The sequence below is a fragment of the Rhipicephalus microplus genome, chromosome 2 (genome assembly GCF_043290135.1).
Source record: "Rhipicephalus microplus isolate Deutch F79 chromosome 2, USDA_Rmic, whole genome shotgun sequence".
Taxonomy (NCBI): domain Eukaryota; kingdom Metazoa; phylum Arthropoda; class Arachnida; order Ixodida; family Ixodidae; genus Rhipicephalus; species Rhipicephalus microplus.
In genome coordinates, this window is record NC_134701.1 from 280168702 (window position 1) to 280189311 (window position 20610).

The 20610-nt window shown below is 50.3% G+C and overlaps 2 protein-coding genes across 2 annotated transcripts in view; one reads left to right on the top strand and one right to left on the bottom strand.

The window, feature by feature from the left end:
* Positions 1 to 18208, bottom strand: part of LOC119179626 (uncharacterized) — a 30364-nt gene extending 12156 nt beyond the window's left edge. Inside the window, exon 1 of the mRNA XM_075882104.1 lies at positions 17864 to 18208. The gene's annotated coding sequence lies outside the window, so the exon portion shown is untranslated. The remainder of the gene's footprint in view (positions 1 to 17863) is intronic.
* Positions 1 to 20610, top strand: part of LOC119179634 (tudor domain-containing protein 3) — a 156356-nt gene that overhangs the window by 82465 nt on the left and 53281 nt on the right. The gene's annotated exons all lie outside the window — the stretch shown is intronic.

The following is a 20610-nucleotide window of genomic DNA, read 5'->3' on the forward strand; positions in this document are numbered from 1 at the left end:
CGTCATATATCACAAATTTTATCACGCTCCTTTCCAGCCATCTTCATCGATTATCCAGCCCTACAAACCATCCCCGAGCCGTTTATCCAACGCCAGCACAAACTACTGCCCACCTTCGCTCCTTTTTTGTTGCCCGGGACTGGAACGAATTGCCTGCCTTCGCCATGCACCACTCTGACCCACATGTATTCAAGACCGTGATTGAATCGTTAATATGTTATGCCCATCCCTCATGTAATACCCGACTGGGGCCTTTGAGGTATACTAAATAAATAAATAAATAAATACCATCACTAAGCGCTAACGGCGTGCGCACCCCCCCCCCCCCGGTCCCTGACACTGCACAACACCACCTAGACTATTCGTCAATAGTCTGGGTGGTGTTGCACTGAATTGAAGTTTTGCACGCGAGGCTGCTACGCCATTTCGCTGCGCTACTGCTTCAGAATGGCACAACTATTGCGCTCACAGCATGCAGTGTTGAAAAAATGCTCTAGGGAACGCGTTGCGCTGTGTTTGAAACGGCACCGGACCTTATTCACCAACGTAACCGCGAAAGAATATGGAAAGGAGCGTTGCGTTGCCTATATGCAGTAGTTTCTATTTATAGAGGAGGCGCTGGTCAGACTCACTGAGGAGCCTATATCTTGCGCTCGGACTCGGGCTCACTAAATTTTTTCCTAGCCGGGCTCGCTCACAGATGGATTACACTCACGGCCCAATCTGGGTCTGAGCCAGTCGACTCACGACTGAGTTTGCGTTCTGTCGTTTGAACTGTGACGGAGGTTGTGGTTATCGAACAGCCTACAGAACCGGCCTGGGAAATCTGGTCCTCTTTTATATTTGCGCATGACTTGGACGAGCTCACTAAACATTTCTACCTGTCTAGAAGGATTTTCCCTCCACCTCACAAAAATCTAACCCGGCCCCAAGCACTCACATTAAGGCTTTTGCAAACGCGGATGTACCCTACTTTGAAAATGTTACACATCATGTACCCTGACCTATACCCAAGTAATCTTTGTCCACATTGTGGGGAAATAGCTTCATTAGATCATATGCTCTGGCAGTGCACCAAATTCGCTCATATATCGAACATCACCTCTGCCAGATGGGAGGCGGCAATCCGCAGCTCATCCTTGGCAGATCAGCTCTGGGCTGTCCACCAAGCCCGCGAGGCGGCTGAGGAGCTTGGCATCTCAGTCCCCACGTGGGAGCTGCGCGCAACACAGTGATCTGTGTTTTGGAGGACCAAATAAAAGTTTATCCAATCCAATGGCATGTGTTGCGGCCGCTTGTGCGAGCAGCGAGAGTTTTTCTGGCGTGAGAAGCGAGTCTCTTGTTTTGCGGCGAGATCGTGACGGTGTCCTGTTTTGTCCTTTGCAAGTTCGCGCCAGTCATTGAGCGGGAAGCACCAGGAGCGAGGCTGTATAGTGAACGATTGCCAGGAACGGTGTAGTGAATGTGCCACCACGGTCATTAGAGTCTGAGAAAATAAGCGGCGAGCGACCGAATGAAGTCGGTCTTTGGCGTGTGCATATGCATGCAGGAGTGCCTCGATCACTGCGGTACTTTTCGCGATAGGTCCACGTTCTGTTCACGGCCCGACTGAAGGAGCGTCCCGCTCTGCTAGTCCGGCCGTAGTTCTGTTCTCTCTCTTTGGAGGGGAGCTGCCGCACATAGCCGCGCGCATAAAGGACAAGTGCTTCTCGAATCGCGCAATAATTCTGCGGCGCCAACGAATAATCCAGCCTGCTATACCTTCGTTCACGTCACGACCCCGTGACAATATAAAGAAATTGAAGCGTATACCAAGCATCCCCGCATACTGAAGGTCGTGTATACTCGAAGACTGCGCATATTTTCCCAGTGTATGAGTGCTTGCGCATTGCATGCCTCGAAAGGCGTCGGTATCGCGTCTGAATCGCATCACCCTTATGATTGACGCGCCGGCCGCCATTATGCCACGGCGTGTGCTACGTCACGGGCTTGCAGCATAGAGCGGAGTCGTCGTCTTCTGTAAATTTTGCCGCTTTTTCAAATCTTTCGATTACACAGTGCCAAGCTGAAGAAAAGCTGAAAGGGCCCGATTGCGCGCGCCAGCTGAGCACGGAACCAAATCGTTCGCCGGAATGCAGGCGCGCGCCTCGCAATGAGCTCGTTGCGTCTTGGTTCGTGAACGTTCAAGTGTTGCACGACTCCCAGGCTGCTCGCGTCCCTGATAATTTTTTTTTCTTTCTATATAGGTGAAAATGGATCCCCCTCTCAGTGGGGTATAATTTCTCGTCTGGTAGTTCATCAACGAGCATGTCCCCAGTCTGAAATGTTTTGATTGATATGATTGATTGATTGATATGTGGGGTTTGACGTCCCCAAACCACCATATGATTATGAGAGACGCCGTTGTGGAAGGCTCCGGAAATTTCGACCACCTGGGGTTCTTCAACGTGCACCCAAATCTGAGCACACGGGCCAACAGCATTTCCGCCTCCATCGGAAATGCAGCCGCCTGAAATGTTGACACACTGACTTGACCGGGGAGGTCTCTCGGCCTCTTCTAATCTGGTCCCTCGGGAGCACAGTAAATTTCTTTGTATGTGTGCACACAGTCACACAAGGCATGCCTTTCATCAACTGTAGTCTTGACAAGTCACAGCGCGCGTACTTGTTTTGTTTCATTGAGCGTGTACGTTTCATACCTCGCGCGTCATTCGCTTCAGTGATTCGTCCCATAAAGACGCTGGTATGTATCTCTGAAATGCTTGTCGCCGGTTCAGTGACATCACAGAGTATTCGCGTTGCGCGATTTGAATGGCGGTGGCTAAATCCAGCTGCTCCTGCAGGCTGCAGCCTTCTTCTTTTGGAGGAACGAACTTTGCGGAGTTACCGAAAAAATCTTTTGTCCCACCTGTTCAGCGCACACAATACGCAGCGCCGTTCGCTTCCCGTCTCGTAGCATTGCGTGTTTGACTAGCTTGCTTGCAGCCGTATACGCTCGGTTACGCTGTTTTGAGTGCATTTTCTGGCTCGAAAGGACATTGACTGTATAGCGGCGCGTGCGAAAAGAGAGAGAGAGACTGGGCTGCATGCACGGGGAAACCAACGGGGACAGTTGAGTTGACTCAGGCACGCAGCTACAGTGTGTGTGTTTGTTATTCCGCCGAGGCATGACTTCGGCTGGCCAGGCTTTTTCGAAAATCGCCCATGCTCCGTAACTTCCGCGAGAGATGGATGACGTGCGCGTACCCTCCTCTCCCTCTTCTGGCGATCTTCGCTACTTGCCCTCTTTTTTTTTCTTTTTTGTCATCCAGCCGTCTCAAGGAAGCCATTCGTGTGACCGTTTATTGTTTTCTTCATGACGTGACACGCTTTGCGTGTCGCCGTGCCCGCGGTGCGAGCCAGAAAAGAAAAAAAAAATAAGGGGGGGGGGGGACTCACTTCCGTCAGCGTGTGTTAGCCAGCGCGTTCGCACACCGATCGACCACCAGTGTATACGAACCTCCTTGACTTTCTTCTACGATAGCGCGTATACCCTGTAAGCTGCTTGATGCGCGCTCTGTTTCGCTGTCGCTTGTCCACGAAATTGCACAAGCGTCTACAGGTGTGTAGTGTGTATCGTATCGAAGTTTGAATGAAATCGCTACTGCGATACCCTTCTCGTTCCTCTACACACATTCTCTGAATGTTTATTCAGGACCTTTTTTATAAGTGTTTGAAGCGAAGTGATGCCGAATATAAGGTAAATGCACACGGACTTCAGGTTGGCGGCAGCCACATTGAAATGACATCAATCAATCAATCATTCAATCAATCTGAAGAAGTGTGCCAGTCTAGGCCTGTTGGTGGGTTGTAGGAACGTAATTAAGGAGCAAGGAAGTGCGAATACTTCCAAAACTGCTAGTCGTATGTGGTCTTATAAAGTGCTGTCTGACTCCGCGACATCCGAAGAACAACAGGTGGAACTGAGTGATGTATTTTGTGGACGGCCGCGTCATCCGAATCGTGCCGGGCCATTTCCCATCGCTTGCTAGGCACGGTTCGCGGCAGCTCGTTCACCGCGGATGCCGACAGGAACCGGTTGCCGCGTTGGTGCGCATTCTCGTGCGCAACGGTGGAGAAGAGAAGCCCGCTTCTATCATGCTATAGAGAAATAACTGCCCCCTCCCGTCTCTCCTCTTAAAGTGCTCCGCTGCCTCGGCTTGTTGGCGCCGCTTGGCACTCGCTCGCCGTTTCCCAAGTTATGTAGGGCAAACGGGCGTGCTGCTCAGGCGCGCCTTTTTCGGACTCCATATTCGAGCGAGGACGAGAAAGAAAGAAAAGAAAAAAAAAATCACGGGAGGGCAGAACGAAACTACCTAGTTTGTGTTGCTCTGCGCCGGCGGTGGCTGTCGCATATCCACCCGATAAGGAGGAAGTGCGTGTCTGGAGTCGATGTCAGAGATACCCGTGAAGCACATAAACACACGCACCGTTGGAGTGTGAATGAGCCCCGCTCTATTAGAGAATTTTAGTACTGCGTACGCTGCGTACGTGGCGGCGTTGCGTACGTAAGGACGCCAGGTTCTGCGTAGTGCGCATGCGAAGACCGCTACGCGCACGTATCGCATTACGTACGCACGAGGTGATCGCGCCGCTCTCGAACAAGTTCGCGACAGCGCGAGACTTCGTTTTGCAAAATGGCGGCATCGAAGGCAAGCACCTCTGTGGCAAGCACCGACCAGCTCTGTGGCTTAAAATATGGCCATAATCTGGCTATAACACTTGGATTGGCTCACATTGGCTGTCAACAACACGTGCTTCTATTTTGATCTACCAGATGGCGCAACACGCTACACGCTCGTTACGTACGCGGGTTCTACGGCGTACTAAAAGCCGATTAGTGGCAAACGACGCCACGTAACGCAAGGCGCTTGCGTGATGCGTACGTAGCACCATTCCGCAGTACTAAAACTCTCTATTGTTGCGTTCCGTCGCGTCGGTGCTGTCGTTCGTCGCCACCCGCCGGCGGCGAGATTTCTCGCACATTTCGCATTTCCCGCGCAATATATTATTCGATTCACTTCTCTTTGTCGCGGTTTGAGAATGAGTAATTTTTGTTCTTGCTCGCCGCCGATTTTTTATTACAAGGTCGAGAACCAACGCGCAGCCGCGAAACGCGGTCGCTGTCTCTCGTGGCGGTTCTTGGAAGATGCGTCAGAAATGCGCTTATAGGAAGGCCAGCTCGTAAACACTTGGTTGTCACACGCGGTGGCCACAACGTTTCGTAATTTCGCTGGTCTTTCCGCACGTAGACTCTATTATACATACGCGCGACTGGCCGATCTCGATAACGTTCAGTTTTTTTTTTTTTTTATAGGCTGTGGCGCTCAACCAGTGTTAGTGTATTAGAGTGAGTGAGTGTGTCAGAGAGGGAGAGGTTCCTCTGCTTCATCATGCATACTTGTGACAGACTCCTGAACTCTCCGGGCGAGTCTTATAAGGTATTAGGTTTTTTTTTTTTTCATATGACGCGAGGATGCATTGCCGTTAAGAGCAAACCTCATAAGCGCTTTGAAAATGCACGCGACAGCGACGAGCGACGCTATGAGCGACGAAAGAGGGCGTTCGCGCGACGTGTCGCGTGCTCGTTCTCGCGCGATCGCTCGGTTCTCCAGATTTGGAAACCGTCGCTCATCGCCCGGAAGTGCTGGGCTCAAGCAGCCAATAGCGAGAAACCGGAAAAGACAAAGACTACATAGGTGCACGTGACCCTGCCCGGGTCACGTATGCGCAACAAGAAATAACGCAATGTTTACGCATGTGCATATAAAAAAAAGTGCTGCAAAGCATTCATAAACACTTGCCGTTTCATTACACGACAATATATCTTATTTTTAAATTGCATACCGCTCACTACGCGGTTTTCTTGGTGCGTGTAGATGGCCTCATGCCAGCAACAGTGGAGTTCGCTTGCAGAAGCCGTCGCGTGAATGAGGTTTGCCTGCGCTAGCGACTGATCGCGCGAAGACGATCTACGTCGCATCGCTCGTCACTGTCGCGTGCATTTTCGCGCTTATGAGTTGTGGCCCTTAAGCTCAGTGCATATCTCTTTACACATTTTGGTGGTTTCGTACGGACGGGTCAAGGAGGCTTGGCACTTTCGTTATGTATCGTTCAAAATTGTTTATTATTGTCTTTATTGTTGATGAATGCTCTCTTTGTGTAACCACCGACAGCGGCTGAATGGTATTAAAAAAATAGTTTGTCGCTTTGTAGTACATTTCTTACATTTGAACGTTAACTCGTATCTCCGCGTTATATGGCTATAGCTAGAAAGCTGTTTATATAGCTACCTCGTTGCATTCGAAACAGCTACGCAACCGTCTAACATTTCAGTCCCTCGGAACTAAAGAAACGTGCTTGGACGAAATTGTAATGCACTTGTTTTGATCGTCCGCATAGATTACGGTATAGTTACAACCCCCGACGGGACGCTCCATCCGTAGTATATCTTCCGCTCAGAGGACCGTCGCCGTAGTATATCATCCGCTTAGGGGACCGTCGGTGGACGTCTCTGTAACTGAAGCATTGCGGGGCCGAAGCGCCGATTCCCGGCGTTGTCCATGCGTTCCCAGCCGCCACAACAACGTGTCTTCTCGTCCGCGACTGATACGGGTCAGCGAACTCCTTGCAGTCCAGAAAACCTTTTTTTTTTTTGTTCTTCTCCTGCCATCCTGTGTGTGTACACGCGGAAATCTACCGTCTAACGAAGATTCTCCTAGGCGATTTCTATACGGTCTACTGCTGCCGTGGCGTTCTCTGCTGCGAGTGTGCGCGTGATGCAACAACTGCAGCGGTCCCCTTCGCGGATCTGGCACGGACCGACTCCTGCAGTGTGTGTGTGTGCGTGTGTGTGTGTGTGTGTGTGTGTGTGCGTGTGCGTGTGTATGTGTGTGTGTTTGTACGCGACCGCATTCTCCAGGTGGCGTCACCGTGCATCACGCACGGTCATTTGCGAGAAACCTCGCCGTGTGTTGCGATCGCGCTGCGCGTGGACATTTCTGACCTCGATGTCTGTCTCTCTCTCGAGAGAGAAGATGGTTCCCAAGCCGGCGTCGACAATGGCGTGGGTATATATACCGGTTTGCGTCGCGTCGCCTCGGCACGTATATGCTGCTTTTTCGTCTCCATTGTCCGCTCCAGATATTCATATTGATTGTGTGCGCGGCTGTTTGGTGTGTACGACTTTGGAGTTCACCGCGGCGAGCTATATATTCACTTTCGTGTAGATGTATTCCCGGTCCAGCGATAGACGCTATGACAAGTGGCGCGGAAAGAGAGAGAGGGAGGGATTGTGCCTTAGTTTATTTTCGGGATCAAAGCCTCGAGAGGGTTGGCCGCGATATAGATGGCGACGCATCGATGCACATCCAGATGCAACAAAAGCAGTAACAAACTAACAAAGTGGTTTACGAAAGTCTCTTTGTAACGATAAGCGCGGTCGGAAAACGCGCTCGCTAGATCACCAGCAGTTGTCGCGCGCGCTGTTATTCACGTGACCTATGCTGATTGAATTGATGAGACATCGAACGAAGGCAGGCCCACCCGACGTGTCGACAAGAGGACTTCGCGGCCGTTTTGTTTCTCGACTCGGGCGGTTGAGAGAGAGAGAAACAACATTTATTCACGCATCCGGCGTGCCGGAAGTCACCGGCCACGCAGGGCGCGGGTATTCCCTATCTGAAGAATATGGCTAATAGAGTCCTATAGTCCCAGGCCCTAGATCTTGAGGACGTCGTTGAACCTCATTGTCGAAACATTGTCTTCAGCGATATTTCTTCTTGTTAATCATATGGTGGTTTTGGGACGGTAAACCCCACATATCAATCAATCAATCAATCAATCAATCAATCAATCAATCAATCAATCAATCAATAAGCGATATTTCTTGTCCGACCACTACTCATCGCTCTGAGTCTCCAGTCTTACCCGCTGCGTAAATAGACCAATCTTCTGTTGTCATTTCGGTGGGGGTACAAACGTCAAATGCTGCGCAGTCTTTGAAAGTGTATACGGTATACATGCTGGTATTCGCGAGTATGCATTGTATCTTTGCCGTGTACCTTTGAGAAGTACGCGAGCCCCTATACACCCCATAGCGCGATATGAAATACTCGGTCGCCGCCTTCTCTGTATCGTTGTTGTCCAATGTTCGTCGAAAATAACCTCCTCCGCGAGTCTCTAACGCGTGGTTTCGGCGGTGAACGCTTTGCGCGTACACACACGTCGACCCACTTTTAAGCCGCGTAATCTCTCGCCGTGGCCTGGAAATGCGGCCTCTGTATACATGGTGGGGGCCTCGATGGTTTTTCGGCCTCCGGCTGCAGATCTTCTTTTGTCATCTGCCCTCGAAATTGCATTCTGTAGCACGGTCAGCTGAACACGTATGCGGATTGGGTGTCGTCTTTTACCTTGCACACGGGCCCCCGCTCGATTCGCGCTCCACTTGTTCGAAACGAATTCAGTTGTCCTGTCCTGCGGGCGGATTGTGTGCCATGTACTACATATTGGTTACGTCTGGCGCTCTCCAATGAATTCTAGTAATAATAATAACTTGGCTGTTATTTATTTGTATTGCTACGGAAAAGAAAAGACGCCGTATCGACGAGATTTGGGATTAGATTTATTTAAAACCAGTGGTAACGGCTTGACTGGTTCACCATTGATCGATCGGAGACAACCCTTCGTCTTCCTCGTCAGGCACACATGCGCGTCACCCCATATCAATATGCATGCATGTAGCAATATGATTGTTTGTTTTGCACCCTCTCTTGTAGTCGTCTTATAATCGGGGCACCCCGCCGCGGTTGGTTAGTGGCGCGCGCCGTTAGGCTCCAAGATGCGGGTTCGATTCCTGGGCACGGTTGTCTCAAATATTTAAGGGAAGACAGTCGCAAGTTGTCTTTTGGTTTACTTTGCTTTCTTCATTCACATATATATCATCATTGCTACAATACCTGCAAATAACGTTCCCTGTGCCTTCATTCATTTGTTAGATTTCGTTTATATTTACTAAGTGCCTTAGACACTTTTTTTTTTCAGAGAACTAACTGAGCTCAACAGACATTTATGCCTATAGGAAAACATAGGGTACAAAAGTTTTCTTCAACAGTATACAGTGAGTAACTATGACGTAATTAGAAGCGAATTAAAGTGGCAAAACACCCTTTTTCTCGGTGAGATCCGAACCCACAACCTTCGAATTACGCTTAGGTTTACTCGAGTACGTACTTAAATTTAAGTGCACATTTTTTACAGACATCATATTGGCAGTCTGGAGACTCGTGATCATGTCGTGAGTTCTGCACGCAAGGCATTCTTCATTAGATTGTATTTTTCTCATTCCGATGGCCCCCCGCCGCGGTGGTCTAGTGGCTAAGTTACTCGGCTGCTGACCCGCAGATCGCGAAATCTAATCCCGGCTGCGGTGGCTGCATTTCCGATGGAGGCGGAAATGTTGTAGGCCCGCGTGCTCAGATTTGGGTGCACGTTAAAGAACCCCAGGTGGTCGAAATTTCCGTAGCCCTTCACTACGGCGTCTCCCGTAATCATATGGTGGTTTTGCGACGTTAAACCCCACATATCAATCAATCAATTGCGATGGCCGTGCACTTTCGGCGCTGTTGGGGGCCCCCTGCTGGACGTAGGAATGTGATCGTTCGTGTTCATGTTAACACATGTGTGCTAGAATACCGTGTAAAGTTACTGTACAAGTCGTTGCGCAAGTAATTTTACGTTTCTTGCCGTCGGCATTCTATCCTGATTTGCGTCCAGTGCGCGTGTTATTACGCTCGTTCGTGGACGGGACTTGGGTTTCTTAAGGGCTGATTACCGGTGTTGATTGATTGATTGATATGTGGGGTTTAACGTCCCAAAACCACCATATGATAATGAGAGATGCCGTAGTGGAGGGCTCCGGAAATTTCGACCACCTGGGGTTCTTTAACGTGCACCCAAATCTGAGCACACGGGCCTACAACATTGCCGCCTCCATCGGAAATGCAGCCGCCGCAGCCGGGATTCGAACCCGCGACCTGCGGGTGATTACCGGTGTGTGTCGAGCGTAAGAGCTATAGGCCGCGTCAAGTATAACCGGCTTCGGAGCGGCGAAACGACCCTCGCGAGTTATCGCACCTCGTGCATACACGAAAGTATTGTATAGGTAAGGAGGCGCGGGCGCAGGCACATTCCGAGAGTTGTTTGTCGGGCGGACACGCTATATAGCCCTGCGGCCTCGTAGAAAAAAGAAACGTTTGCCGATAGTCGGGCATTTCCCTTTTAATTTACAATCTGTCGTATACGTAGCTTGCACATTATTGCGTTTTTTTTCGTTCGCGTGCGTGTTCGCTTTTCACAGCTTTGTATTAGTGTATGTGTGCTTTGCTTTCTCGGTAATTAGAAAGTTGCACTAGGACAGCAATCTATATTATTGCAGGTTCTCATTGCATGCAATCTCTTCTATGGTTTACTTTGTTTCAATTCACGGTGTTTGCGCATATAGACATTGCGCGGCGTGTTATGGGAACGCGCGAAATGTATTCAATTAAAGAATAAATGTTGGACGTACAAGCATTCGGTGGGTCGTTTTGCTTGCTTGCCCCGCCGCGGTGGTCTAGTGGCTAAGGTACTCGGCTGCTGACTCGCAGGGCGCGGGATCGAATCCCGGCTGCGGCGGCTGCATTTCCGATGGAGGCGGAAATGTTGTAGGCCCGTGTGCTCAGATTTGGGTGCACGCTAAAGAACCCCAGGTGGTCAAAATCTCCGGAGCCCTCCACTACGGCGTCTCTCATAATCATATGGTGGTTTTGGGACGCTAAACCCCACAAATCTATTGCATGCAATATCTTCTAAGGTTTACTTTTTTCAGTTCGCGGTGTTTGCGCATATAGACATTGCGCGACATGTTATGGGAACGCACAAAATGTATTCAATTAAAGAATAAATGTTGGACGTACAAGCATTCGGTGGGTCGTTTTGCTTGGGCGCGTTCACCGGATAGTTTTACAGCGATCCGACTGTGTGGCAGCTTGGGGAAGAAAAAGCAACAACAACAACAACAAACAATAGTTGTCGTTATATTCCGCGCTTTGTGCGTCGCCTTATAGTTTTCGACCTGCGGTTTTGTGTTCTTAAGCTGACCTGCATTTCGCGTTTCCGGAAATGCGAAATATATGAAATGCCGAAGAAGGGAAAGAGCAGCAGCTATATTTCAATCATATTTCAGCCTGTTCATCGGATATTTAGTTGGCTGCCTGCCGGTGGGTATTCGTTATGGGAGACGTAAAATGTCCCAGCAGTGTTTGGGGCTGTTTACACGGCAATAAAAGCTTTGTGCTTTTGAAGCGCGGCACCGTATATACCTTCCCGCTGACCCAGATTTTGCGCTACCGAACTTTGACGAAGGCATGGCAGGGATTTACGTATAATTGAAGGTGTATGAAGGACGGAATTCGCGTTTATATATGCATGCGCGCTCGGTCTTAAAACCAGGTTGGGAATAACGCCGAAGAAGTCATCGATTACGGAGCTGTTTTGGGAGCTATACCAACAATACATGCAGCTGCATTGCAGCCGCACCGCATTCTTCTGATCGCGTGTGCCAGCTGCTGAGTCTCGCGTTTTGGTATATTCCTCACGGTTATTAGTGCCGGTACGTCGCCGAGCACGCGGGACGATTCGGGCCGCTGCCTATCAATTATACTGTGTGCTGCCGTGCACGCATCTCTGTGTGATATCAAAGCGCCGCACGGTCAAGTGGAGCTCGCTACTTGACCCGGTCGCGAGCGCCTTTATGTAAGCTCTCCTGCCGCGACGTTCTTTTCGCGTCTCCATCATTCTCGTTGTCCGGAATGTCCGTCGTATAAAGGCGGTATACGTGTATCGTTGTAGCGTGCGCGCAAACAACGAGTGACTTTGAATTGGGGAGCAGATGAACTCGCGTTCGTGGCTGTGTGGCTTTCCCGTGGGCGTGTCAATACGTGTGTGACCCTTCGGTTACGCTCTGGTACGTGGATACATCTGCGGTGCGTTGGGAAGTGGAGTCGAACTGTTTTCCGAGTTCCGGCGTACGCGTTACATTGTTTGGATCTGCGTTTGCGAATCATACTTGAACTGGTATAGCGACAAGAGTGGCGATGTGGGCCTATTGGTGAAACATTTCAAAGCATTACGGGGAAGAAGAAACGGCCGAGCAGACCGACACAAAAGGACAGAGCTCGGCTGTTTCTTCTTCCCCGTAATGCGCTATACCAGTTCAAGTACGAAGAGCCAACTCGCCCAATCTTCAACACTTTTGCGAATCAGGAACCCGAAGAAGGCGGCAACGACCGCACCAATATTTACTGGCCTTTTCAGTGCTGTCACACTTCACTGCTGCACGTATCGGTAAACTTGTCCTGCACTATGATGTCACCCTGAATCACGGTGACGGCGTGGTGTAGGACAAGTTTATTTTCAGGCTGCCAGGATGACATATTAAATCCCGCTAACTGCTCCGAAGCGAAGTTCTTCGGCTCCAGAGTTGAAATTTTGCTGCTCCAAAAAGGGCTCCCTATTTAGACTCGGCCGTTTCACCCCTGCGTGATGATAACGATAAAAATGTTATATTAAAGGTTGCCTCGAATGACCTATTCAGTCAAATATAAAAATGAAGCGCGTGGAGGGAGGGAGGAGACTTGAATAGGTGACTTTATTACCGTCCTATTCGAGTTTCGCGTTCTCAGCGAAATCCAGTGACGTCACATTGGTGCTGTTGACGTGAGGTCAACTATTTCGAGACTACAGCTTGACCATACAATTTTTTATGCAGTCAGGCTTTCTTGTATGGTCTAGGTTTCCCAGGCAACGTCTGCTTTCAGTTTTGTTTACGATTCCAGATTTCATTTGGGACAGTGTACTATTTGCACCATTTCGGCTCATATGTGATTGGGCGGCTTGCGCAAAGTTGAATCTTTTTCTTAAACACGGTGCAAATGATATAAACTGCATGGGCTAGTAAAGTGGGGGGACCTTTTCGTCTTATTACACTAATTGTAAGGTTACAAGGCACGTTAATTGTGTAGTTGGACGTAAGGTCAGACTGCTCGATATCTATTCATGTAGAAATATCGCTGTATACGTGTTGGTATGCTTTACTCAGATAGGCAAGCATCGCATCGTCATCAAACGAGGCTGCTCACTTTCATCGCGGGTTGGTAAACAAAGGACGCAACTATGCACTATTGCTTATACAGCGAGAGCTTTGTTTGTGGCCGGGCGACCCTGCAGGTTATACGATGCTTTGTTGACGCCTTATACGGCAGGAGTGGCATCGCCCGCTCACCGTTTGCGTATAGTCTTTATCTCTATTTCCCTCCCTCTCTACGATGAAAAACGCTGCATTAGCTTATTTACCCGTCGAAGTTTGTGAACATGCGATATATGTACAGTCATCCCACGTGCCGTTGTCGACACAGTGAAACGATGGCTTTTCACGCTTGTGTAAACAGAAGATGCCAAAAGGAAAAAGGTTCTGTCGACCAGGTTGTGACAGTGACGAGCGCGTGCGCATTGCGTGCAAACAGAAAACACGTGATTGACGTGTGGGGGTTTAACGTCCCAAAACCACCATATGATTATGAGAGACGCCGTAGTGGAGGGCTCCGGAAATTTCGACCATTTGGGGTTCTTTAACGTGCACCCCAATATGAGCACACGGGCCTACAACATTTCCGCCTCCATCGGAAATGCAGCCGCCGCAGCCGGGATTCGATCGCGCTACCTGCGGGTCAGCAGCCGAGTACTTTAGCCACTAGACCACCGCGGCGGGGCAAAAACAGAAAACACGTATTGTTTTGGCGCTATTCTTCGTACAGTCGGCCATTCTCGGTCTTATGCATCACTGTGTAAAGCGGAGTATAACATTACCGAAAATGCGCAATTTTAGATTGGTAACCGCTGACCTAATGTCTTCAAATCACGATAAGATCCGAACAGGAAGGTTGTATATGCCTTAGTTACGCATTGTGTTGGGTCAGAAAATAAGTATCCTCGTACGGTGTTAAGGTTTACAACGACTATAGTTCTTATGCAATTTCAGAAATGGCTGTTTGCCTGAAAATTATCATTAGCATTGCAGGAGTTACATACTAGCCAGTGGTAATAAGCTTAATTGCGGTACTCCGCTGAATTGCCTGAATTCGCAGAGCTTCTCGTAAGGTTGTGTATACATGTGCCATGTTACGTTTCTACGGTTGGCCCCGCTAATGACATGCTCACCACTCCGATCGCCTGTCGGTGTTCTTAACAGCAGTTCTCACGTATACGTTCACGCGTTAGCATGCTTTTAGTACGATGCCTCCTCAATGGTTGGTACTAATATTACACCCGCTTATAATGAATTGTTGGCTTTATGGAACAGCTCTAATATTTATATGCATTTTGCATGTATTACGTATTTTGTGTGGCAAATTATGTATATACACACGCACGCACCTTTTTTCGTGGCCCCCTTCAGATTTGATGTGCCATGGTTCGACTTTATTATTATTTTTGTCGTTAAGTTTGCAATTGCATAACGTAACCGTTTCTGCAGGAACTATACGCCGCGCATTCGCCCTGTGGTTGTTGTGCATGCCTGCTGGCATTGCGGTTTCGCAGCCAACGAGCAAATTTGGCCCACTGCAGCTTTGAATGCGGCCGTTTTCCTCCCAAACACTCGCTGCAGGGCTCTGTTTGAGCGCATATTATGAGCGCTGCGCGGTCCATATGCGCGGTGGAGTTCCGGATTGGTGTCACGGTGTGTGGCGCTGCTCCTCGGGTTTCGCTTAGATTGCTCTCGCGTGGTTCCGCTTCCGCTGAAGCTATGCGGCACGAACCGTAACGCCGCAGCCCACACGTTTGACAAAAGCCGGGCGCGGTCCTGTATCTATATAGCCGACGCACAACGCCTATCAGGATATTTTTTCGATTTCTTCGAGCTTCGAGTGAGTGCAATCACTGTCGTGTATACACCGTGGACACGGGACCAGTTTCAACTTGCAAAGTATCAATCTTACAGCGAAAATAAGAGCGTCATTTCCATCTCCTGTGTGCGCGTCGATATGTTTTGTATACGGGACACGACGTTCATTTCAATTGCTGCGTGCTATCGTGATTCCAACAGAGACGAGCTGTCGCCACAAGGAAGTGCTTTCTTCGGGTTTCGGGGTCTGTATACAGTGCGTCGGTGTCTTTGCAGTTCAGCAGCTCTTAATAGCTGCATCTGCACGTGGCTCAATTACGACTCGAAAGCGCGCTCACCTTAAAAATCAGGCTCATTGCTTGGTAATGATACGGCGCGACTGTGAGAATCTTTATTATATACCAAACGGCCGTGTCTCCGCTACGCCTATACACAACGGAAGCGCAATTACATTCTCGCAGTATCGGGGATAATACGGCGTGTCGCTTTTTTTTCCTTATTTCGGCGTGTGTAATTCCGTAGCCGGCGGCCACTGCTTTTGCGTCAGCATCCGGGTGGCCCGAATGGGTGTACGCTGGTCAGCTGGATTGCGCGAAGGTCAACTTCGCGCAATGGTCAACTGAAACAATGGTCAATGGTTTGGTCAACTGAAATGCTGTAAGTGATAGGACATTGTTTTTTTGAGCGCTCGCGCGACGGATCTTCGGAAGCTTCGTGAGAACGCTGCGCCGGCGTGGTTAGTGGTGCGCAAACTCGTAAGAAAGCCACGGAGTGCGGTGCGTGGCGGGACATTCCAAGTGCTGACTTAGCTTTTTTCTTTCTTTTTTTTTTTCGCGCGCTGCTGCATCGATTATGTACGAAAGACTTGCGGACATTCTGTCATAGCCGGGGCCGCCCGAGATGGAAAAGGAAGGCATTGTCCGCATGCCACGGGTTACTTGTGCGCGGAGACTTGTAGTTCGCCGTGATCGTTCCTAAGAATCGAAACTATGCATGCGAACTCCCGCAATGTAAACTTGAACGACGCTGTTCGATTACAGACAGTTCCAATTAAAGGTAGTTTCATTTGTTTCGAAATCCGGCCACTAATGCCGCACGCGTACATTTGGAGGTCTCATTGCGAATCGCAGCCCTGGTGTGCAAAGCGTCCGTCATTGCAAATCTGCAAAAACAAACCCGTCGCGTTCATATAATGCGCCTACATTTAGTGTATTTGGCTATTAGGATAATACGGTAAACACGCGCCACGCGTTGTAAACAAGGTTTGAAGCAGTATTGTGTGCGCTTACGTCATATGCAAAACTACACTCCAGCCGAGGCGTATATATCGTGTGCTATCGCCGTTCTCGCGAACCAGAAATAAGCGACTTCGAAAGCCAGCTACGAGCTTGCTTTAAGCGTGACATTTGCGGGGTGCAAATGAGTGAACTATACGGAACCCGAATGCACCTGAGGTTATGCAGGGGAACGCTAACTGTTGCCCACACACTGGATGACGTCACCGACCTATTCGTCTCAAGCCTCACGGCCGGGCATGTGATGATGACAAAGGCGTGCGAGGTCAGGGTCGAACATGTGGGTGCGCACAGCTTGGTCTTGTGCACGCCCACCCGCGACGTTCCGTTGAACGACCGCTCGCGGCGTGGTCTTCTCGCTTTGGCGCTCGAGAAGACCGAAGTGGTCCAACTCCCCAAAGATCTGGCGCAAAAAGAAAAGAACGCGGCAACAACCCGATCGCCTACGTGTGCCTATGCGCGCACGTGCCCACGTCTACGTAGCATATGCGTAGGCTGTTTTTCTCCAGCGCTCCGAAATGCCGTCGTCCTCAACGAGTGGTGCCGCCGTTTTCTCTCGAAAGCGTGGCATGGTTTGCAGTGGGAAGAAGAAGAGGTTTTCGCTCTTGCATTCTGTACAATGAACGAACGCTCGTTCGGCATGCAAGCGGCCGCGTGCATTTTTTTTCTTTCTTTCTCCGTGTGTAAACGTGTCTCTCTTTTCTCCGTAACGAGGTGGGTTCGCAGAAGCAGCGGCGCAACAACAATGACGGCGACGAAGCCGGCAGGAAAGAAAGCGAAGTGTGGCGCGGCGCTATTCAGCCCGGCGTCGCATGCGTGAAGTGGCCTTGCTGGTCGCGGTTGAGCAACGTCCAGAGAGCGTTCGCACCCTTTCGCCCCCGACGTTTTTCATTATTTCTCGCCGTTTCATGTTTTGCGCGCGTGATGACATCCGTGAATCGGACGCCAGCGGACTTTCGCGAGCGAAAATCGGTCGTGTCGCGACTGTCGGAACGTATTTTCATCGCTATGCCGGCACCGCGCCGCGAGCCCGACCCCAGTACAGTCCAGGACGATTTACATGTCCCAGAGCTAGCGTATATACAGCAATAATGCGAGCCCGACCCCAGTACAGTCCAGGACGATTTACATGTCCCAGAGCTAGCGTATATACAGCAATAATGCGAGCCCGACCCCAGTACAGTCCAGGACGATTTACATGTCCCAGAGCTAGCGTATATACAGCAATAATGCGAGCCCGACCCCAGTACAGTCCAGGACGATTTACATGTCCCAGAGCTAGCGTATATACAGCAATAATGCGAGCCCGACCCCAGTACAGTCCAGGACGATTTACATGTCCCAGAGCTAGCGTATATACAGCAATAATGCGAGCCCGACCCCAGTACAGTCCAGGACGATTTACATGTCCCAGAGCCAGCGTATATACACCAATTAATGCGAGCCTGACCCCAGTACAGTCCAGGACGCTTTGCTTGTCCCAGAACCAGCGTATATATACAGCAATAATGAGTGGGTTTGATGCAAGAATGTTTAATGCCACAGGCGAGACTCCGCTCTGCAAGCAGCCTCTTGAGGCCGGACTCACCGTGTCTTGCAGTAACGTAAGCAGTTCCGCTTCACTGGTACTCCAGAAGGCGACGCTTTAGCCAGACAGTCGGATAACAGTGGCCGCTGCGTGATGCACTGCGGCACATCCTCTCTTCTCGTTCAGGCACACCAGTGGTGGTACCACGGCCGGCGTCTTCTCGGGCTACGCTCGTCGTGCACTATGCCGATAATCCTGCGCACGCATTGGTCGTAGTCGCCTTCTCTGTAATCCCCGTGGTCGACCGTCGCGACCTGCGTGTTGTGGTCGCGCGCGTCTCTCGTTCGGTTCTCGACGGGCGCTCTGTCTGCGTTCGCCAAACGGCCTCCTAGGCAGCAGGGGGGGGAGGATTTGGGAAGGCCGCAAGCAGGATTAGCTGGATCCGTCCTCGCACATGGAGAAGGCCCGTCGCTACCAATGACGTCGCGCGGGCGCCGTCGGGGGTTTGGAAAGCGCGTCTCCCGCGTGGCCCTTACGCAGCCCTTTGTGGAATGACGTTCGAACTGGTTGGGCCGGTTCTCTGCGCGCGTCGATGAGAGGAGGTTTGCGCTTGGCTGCCGCCGCCGCCTCCCGAGTCTTTGGGCAAAGAGCGCGCCGCTAGGGCCGCCGTCGGGCGCCCTTTTGTTTTTCTTTCTGCGTTTTCCAGCGTGCGTCACGCGTTCCAGTTAAAGCCCCCGCTGTGGGTTCGCGCGACCGCACCACCGATGGTTAACGTTCGTTGGCGAGAAAGGCCGCTTGCTGGACCTCGCGGTCGGTGTCTTCTTAGAAGTGTGGCAGCTTGGGCTAGTTGGTATGGCATGACGATAGTTATAGCGTGAGACCAAAACGACGACACAGAGACAAGAACCGTGTCTTTCGTGTCCTTCTTGTCTCTGTGTCGTCGTTTTGGTCTCGCGCTATAACTATCGTCGTGTCTTTCGTGTCCTTCTTGTCTCTGTGTCGTCGTTTTGGTCTCGCGCTATAACTATCGTTGGTGTCTTCTGTCTGGGTGCCTGCCGAGTCTTTGGGCAAAGAGCGCGCAGCTATAGGGGCACCAGAACGACCGACGTTCGCCCACTAAACGGTAGCGGGCGTCGTCGACACGCTGTTTCGGTCTGACCGATGACGCATTATTTGTCGGGCGCGTCTGTGCCGGCGGCCCTGCCCTTGTAAGCGCTGGCGCGCGAAGTTCGTCCGTAGAGGCAATTTTCCTAAAGCATCGTTCAGACGTCCAACCGGACACTGCGTGAAATCGACGCACTCGGCAGGGCTGAATGGCATGCGAGAAGCGTTGGCTTACAGAGCGCGCTTAATTAAGTCGCCTGTCGCACTCGGCGTAACATGACGCGTTCAGGACTTCTACACTTCGTTCGGCCTCGTGAACACATTGTCTCCCTTGGGCTATACACTGGCGTATACTGTTGTGATGGCGTATTATGTGCGATGCCACATTTCTCGCAATACTATATGAGCCGATCCCGAAGGCAAGCCCCGCCGCGGTGGTCTATGTGGCTAAGGTACTCGGCTGCTGACTTGGCGTAAATATTTTCCATTTTTTACTTTTCTTCCGCGGCGACGCGCTTTTCGGCAATCATAGATTTGTGCTTGTATCTCCAAGTCAGAATATAGAAGTTTGGAATCGTTACATAGCCCCGCCGCGGTGGTCTAGTGGCCAACGTACTCGACTGCTGACCCGCAGGTCGCGGGATCGAATCCCGGCTGCGGCGGCTGCATTTCCGATGGTGGCGGAAATGTTGTAGGTCCGTGTGCTCATATTTGGGTGCACGTTAAAGAACCCCGGGTGGTCGAAATTTCCGGAGCCCTCAACTACGGCGCCTCTCATAATCATATGGTGGTTTTGGGACGTTAAACCCCACATATCAATCAATCAATCAATCCTGAAGGCAGTGTATTCAGAATAATGGGCCTCTGAATAAGCCAGGTGACGTCGGTCAAGTAACATATTTGTTTGAATCCTACCGACACTTATTATCGCTGACCTGTGTTGTCTAAGTTATGGCTAACGTTGAACATCCACTGCTTAGCGTTAGCAACTTCTTCGTTCAACCCCAGTCCAATGTATGAATTCGTTACCACATCGTAAGAAGCCGCCGGGTCTATAAGTGGTGCCGGGTTGGATAGGCTTCCACTTGATCAAGGCATGCAGAATCCACTCGCTATAGCGTATTCCAGGGTAAGTGTAAAAGTTACGTCATCTATACGTCACTGACTGTTCTTAAAACAACTCGTTTCATTTAGGGACTTTAACTGTTCTCAGCGACTTTAACTGTTCTCAGCGACCGAGTGCTCTGGCAGTTACGAACGGCAACATGACTAACTGGTATATAATAGATGCGCGCTGTATCTAACGTCATTTCTTGTCTGTGGCTGCGTATCGTTGCTTGCCGTTTGACCTTAATCATTTCAAACACATTGGACGGGGCAACTAGAAGGGAAACACATTGGATGAAAAAGAAGGGAGTCATTTACGACGGCTTCCTTCTTTCTCGTATTTCCCTGTGCCTGAATTGCTGGCTTCAAAACGGAAGAAAAAAAAAACGAATAATTTTCGTTTTATATTTATTACCATCACGATCGATGAAGAAAAACCGAGAACCTCTTGGCTGCCGCATTCATTGGGAATCGAGTGGCTCGCTTCTGATGTGCTTTGTCAAGACGGAGCTGCTGCTTGCTACGCGTCGTGCACGTATAATCCGAAGTCTCCAAACAACCATACACGTTACGCTTCCTTTCTTCTCTTTCTACAC